Source organism: Zootoca vivipara, chromosome 7, assembly GCF_965207765.1.
Source record: "Zootoca vivipara chromosome 7, rZooViv2.hap1.1, whole genome shotgun sequence".
Lineage (NCBI taxonomy): Eukaryota > Metazoa > Chordata > Lepidosauria > Squamata > Lacertidae > Zootoca > Zootoca vivipara.
In genome coordinates, this window is record NC_142590.1 from 2,267,574 (window position 1) to 2,273,573 (window position 6,000).

The window sequence follows — 6,000 nt, forward strand, 5'->3', positions numbered from 1 at the left end:
CCTAGATTTTTCAGCACTTGCCGTCTTCATCCCTCTCACTTTTTTTCAGTCTTAAGTTCAGTTCACATTTCTGATCATGGTGATTTTTTTTTAAAGTCCTCATGAAAAATTTAATGTGGATTCCTCCTAATATTTTCGTATGCATTTTTGCCTGATATATGCATTTTTGCAAGCAATTTCCCCTAAAATAGTATATTTTGTATGTTATTTTCTTGAATATCTGCATTTTTATACACATATAATATACAATTCTTAAACACATATAATGTTACGTATTATACACGTCTTGGTACACATTATTTGGCTGGAGAACAGTGTTACAAAATTTGGGGAACTGTGACTTGACCTGGTTCACATTAAATTCAAAACCAAACTTAATTTCTCCCTCACCCTCAATCTGGACTAGCACTAAAGGTAGAGAAAGAGAATTAAAGATGGCATGATGAACTATGGTTACTTGTGATTGGTACAGAAAACATGTAAAACCTGTCTGACCAGAGACAAAAATGAGTCAAAAGAAGTGACTGTACATCATGGGCTGTGATGGCTCCATCAGACTACCTAATCCTCTTAAAGAACTATTGTCAGCTTTATAAATTCATGAATAGCAGTTTCCACAGGCCCTCCCAACCACTGTAACAAGCCACACCCTTTGAGTTAATGCAGCAAAGTGCAGGGCCGTCTTAAGCCCATCCAGCGCCCTGGCGCTAGGTCCATCCAGCGCCCCCCTCCAGAGCCTCTCCAAGGGCCCGGGAGTGCCAAGCGGACCACGGCAGCAGCGGGAGGCCACCTCTGAGGACTCTGCGCTGTGCCTCCTTCTCGTTTCCCCAGTGCTGGGTTCCACTCAGTCAAGCTTCACCACCAGCGCGCACACTGCGGGACCAGCAAGAGCTGCTTGGGCGCTGTGGTGGCGAAGCTGGTGGCGAAGCTCAACTGAGCAGAACCCAGTGCTGGGGAAATGAGAAGGAGGTGCAGCGTGGAGTCCTCGGAGAAGGAGAGAGACGCGGTGCAGCCTCTCAGCTAGTGGAGCGCAGTCCTCCTGGCCAGATCACCGGAACCCTGCGCTCACTTGGCGCCCTTCCAGCACCCTCCAGCACCCTCCAGCACCCGGCGCCGTGGTTCTCCGCGCCACTCCGTGCCCGGCGCCATGGTTCTCCGCGCCACTAGCCTCTATGGCTAGGACGGGCCTGGTCATAGGCATAGGTACGGTACTACCTAGTATGTTGCTCTACTATGCAGGCCACACTTTCCCTCAAGAAGCCTGGACATCATTGTAAGTTAATGTTTAGCAGCTCATCTGCTATGAACCCTTTTCTTGCCTTCCCTCTCTGCTCAATAATTGGATACTTGCCCACATTTCTTATATTTAACTAGTTCAAAGCACAAGGACTTTGTTCCTTCCCATCCATGCAGGTGCAATAACTCGGCTTAAGTTTGACTCACTCAGTTCCAGTAATCACTTCTTTCAAAGGTGCCAGACATGTAGCTTTATTACTTCCAAAAAGGTCAATCCATTCAAAAGATTAGTTTTATACATGCTGTAGAGGAGGCAAAGCGCTACATGCTTGTTGAATGCCTAGGCCAGATTTTGTGGCTTAAACGCTAAAATTAACTTTGTGCTCTTGGGATAAAGTAAATGGTAAAGGGACCCCTGACCATTAGGTCCAGTCGTGACCGATTTTGGGGTTGCAGTGCTCATCTCACGTTATTGGCCGAGGGAGCCGGCATACAACTTCCGGGTCATGTGGCCAGCATGACAAAGCCGCTTCTGGCGAACCCGAGCAGCGCACGGAAACGGCGTTTACCTTCCCGCTGTAGCAGTACCTATTTATCTACTTGCACTTTGACGTGCTTTTGAACTGCTAGGTTGGCAGGAGCTGGGACCGAGCAATGGGAGCTCATCCCGTCACGGGGATTCGAACCGCCGACCTTCTGATCGGCAAGCCCTAGGCTCTGTGGTTTAACCCACAGTGCCACCTGTATCCCTAAGCTCTTGGAGTAGACATCCGAATTAAAACTTATACAATAACAACATTCTCAGATGTGGGGATTGATAAAAATGACACCAACCAAGATCCATAAAACAATATCCCTTTTGACATCCCTATCCACTTGCCTTTTACATTCCAGGACAACTTTTGAGCTTAAAAAAAGAAAAATCCCTCAAACTGCCTCCTCCCCTCCCTCCAAAATGGCATAAAACTCTTTCCTACTCAACCTCATTTGAAGGTTCTTTTGGTTGAGCCCCTTCCAAAGAATCAGAGCCCCACCCTCACAAAACTAACTTCCTCTGTGTTAAGACTTGCCCCCATGAAAGGCCTGCTCTTGCTACTTGCCTTTCCCTCTGCCTTAGCTTAGCTGAAGGAGAGATAAACCTAGGGGTCAAACTACAGTAGACACTAAATGTTGGCAACTACATCTGGGTTGCTGCTGCTGCTGTTAATAAGTACTAAGCCTAGGGATGGATTCTTTCCATCAGGACAGAGAGGAAAGTTTAACTCATCCTTTCCCAACCTAGAGTCCTCCCAATGTTTTGGATCACAATTCCCAGCATCTCTGACCATGGATATATAAAATATAAAGCAAAACATCTACTTGAACAAACAGAACCATGTATTGTAAGCAAAACTATCAATGGGGAGCCTCCACAACTACAAACAGTATATTTCAATTTAGACATCCAAATTTCCCTTACAATTTACTGCTATTTTGTCCAATTCCTTCTTCCTAATCTTTCCAGGGCAAAAAGGGCCACTATGAGTCACAAAGGCATTAGTCACTCAACAAACCACAGAACCCTCTCTGCACTGCGTTCTCAGCGGCTTCAGTATAAAATCACTGGTGTCAAAGGAGTTCATCTTATTACAGGAACAGGGTGTTTAGAGTTCAGCCAGCCCAACGTTGGTTGAAGTCAGCAGAAAACTACTTGCAGTCTCCAGTGGAAAATTGGCAAGATATCTCCCCCATCGTTCTGCCCAGACACTGAGGTCCAGTGCCGGCGGTTCCCTCGCTGCGAGAAGCCAAGTTACAGGGAACCAGGCAGAGGGCCTTCCCGGTACTGGCACCCGCTCTGTGGAACGCCCTCCCACCAGATGTCAAAGAGAAAAACAACTACCAGACTTTTAGAGGACATCTGAAGGCAGCACTGTTTAGGGAAGCTTTTAATGTTTAATAGATTATTGTATTTTGGTGTTCTATTGGAAGCCGCCCAGAGTGGCTGGGAAACCCAGCCAGATGGGAGGGGTATGAAAATATATTATTATTATTATTATTATTATTATTATTATTATTATTATTATTATTCCTAGCCCTTTCCGATCCCAAACTACAGGTAGATAGCAGTGTTGGTCTGCCGTAGTCAAAACAAAATAAAAAATTCCTTCCAGTAGCACCTTAGAGACCAACTAAGTTTGTCATTGGTAAGAGCTTTTGTGTGCATGCACACTTCTTCAGATACACCAGGCGTAGGCAACGTTGGTTCTCCAGATGTTTTGGAACTACAACTCCCATGATCCATGACCACTGGCCCAGTTAGCTAGGGATCATGGGAGTTGTAGTTCCAAAACATCTGGAGAGCAACGTTGCCTATGCCTGAGATACACACTTCTTCGTATCTGAAGAAGTGTGCATGCACACAAAAGCTCATACCAATGACAAACTTAGTTGGTCTCTAAGGTGCTACTGGAAGGAATTTTTTTAATTTTGTTTCGATTCCAAACTATTCAGCTAACTAAACCAGCCCAGCAATGAGTTGTGTTTTGCTGCATCCCAATTAAACGCAATGGATTGTATCTAACGCTGTTGTTCAGCTTCTGTCAATGAAACAGAGGGACAAAATACAGTGATTTCCCTTGCAGGTGCCCACACTCCTTAATCTGTCCCCCGAGGGTTGAAGGCTCCAGGAACATAGGAATCTGCCTAATCCAGAATGGACCTGTCAGAGGGTCGTTGTGGCTACTCTAGAGTAACTCTGCTTGAGTCCAGTTTGTCTTTAAAGACTTTTATTGTGCAAAGTATTTACAGTGCAGACAACTTAAAACATGACCTCTCATTCCGAATCAGAATCCGGCAATAGTGTACGCCTGTTCTTACGCCAGCAAAGTAGTCGGGGCACCCCAAAACGCCTCCGCCTTGACCTGCATCGCAGTGCTCTCCTTAACTCTTGCGCCGGAAGGAGCAATGCCCTCTCAGTCTCCTCCCTGTCAAGGCAGTGGAAGGGCTCTCCAGCATCCTTGAGCCCTTGCCTGCATCTCTCCTCCCCTGAGCTTTCCCATTGTTCCGCAGCTGGCTGCTCTCTCCCTCCGAGTCTTTCCCCTCCCCCCTGGCTGCTTCAGACCCACTGCTGCTCCCTGTGCTTGGCAAGGTGGATGTTAGGATGATGGGGGCTGGCTCCCTGTAGGGAGTCACCCTTACAGGACCATTGGTCCATTTAGCTCAGTATTTTCAACACGGACTGGCGGCGACTCACCAGGATTCCCAACCTCACCTGAAGACATCAGGAATTGAACCTTTTGCATGCAAAATATTGTACTCTATTATTGAGCTATGGCTGTTCCACAAAGTGTCAGGGCAGGCATGGGGTGGGTTGAAATCACTGAAAATTGCTTCCCTCCCACTGATACAAGCCTTACTGTTGGCTGAACAACACTGCTGGGTGTCCCATAAAGTAGTTAGAATCCATTCCTTATCTCAATATATTTTTTAGTAGTGAATCAACTTCAATATTGCTTCATGTCTCTTGAGCCTTATCAGTCCCATACAGCTGAGTCCAATCATTTAATTCCACAACATTGTTTGAGTATTTGTGGTTTTGTCTGATAAACAACGAAAAGCCACTTGGCTAAATCAGCTGCACCCCAGCTTAGTACTGATACTCCACCCACAATCACACACTAGCTCACAGGTTACATTTTTAAAAGCCAATGAAATGCATATGATTATCATGACTATTTGCTATAAAAAGATAAAAATTCATTCAGGATTGTTGCCGCTACCACCTAAATGATACTGCTGAAATGAAGAAGAAAGCTTGGTGTAACCAGGCTGGGATTTCTGTGTGGGAGGACTGTGAGCTTTGTTTATTTCTACTATTCAAAGAACATTCCTGGGCTCTAAGTTCTTTAATTCTTAGTGCATCTTTTGTATCAGGCGTTGGTTGGTGGTTCTTGGGGTTGTAGTAGAAAACAAAATAGTTCTTGGGGTTGTAGTAGAAAACAAAATAGATCCTGCAAGCCTGAAGTCTGTCTATTCCTAATTTGGATGAGCAATGGCCCATCACACACACACACACACTTCACTTTCATTGGGGCCCAACTCTAATAACCACCTCATGAGTCTCATGTTTTGTAAAAAAAAAAAACAACAATGACTGGAACAACACAAAGCAATTAATATTCCTATTGTAAGAGAACAGATGGAATATGTAGTAGCACATTTCAGAGGGAAAGCTTTACACATTGGAATCAGCCAGGACCATAGCTGCCAAGTTATCCCTTTTTTAAAGGGATTTTCCCTTATGCTGAATAGGCTTCCTCGTGAGAAAAGGGAAAACTTGGCAGCTATGGCCAGAACTCAAAAGCAAGCAAGGATTAGGTCTGCCATCCTATACCCATTTACTTTAGAGTAGTTGTTGTAGGATGGTGCTGTAAGACATGGTTCTTTGCTCCTGTTTTCAGTCCCAAAGGGACTGTTTCTTTAAAACAATTTCCCAACTTCATAAATTCCCCGTAAGAAACTGTGTGTGCACCTTCATGTTCCCCAAACACAGGAACACCCTGTGTGCTTTGGTCCTTGCTTACCCCACCCCCACCCCCTTATCAGTGGTGGTTTCTCCATAGGAATCAGTGGTTCTTATCTACCACAATTCATTTATGAATCTGTCTTGGTTTGGCAACAGCACTTGCTGAAAGATGAAGGTGAAGAAGAGCAGGTTCCGGCTAAAAACAAGGTGTTCTAACATAGTTTGGGAAGTTTGTTGTAAGCATAGGAAAAACGTGCATT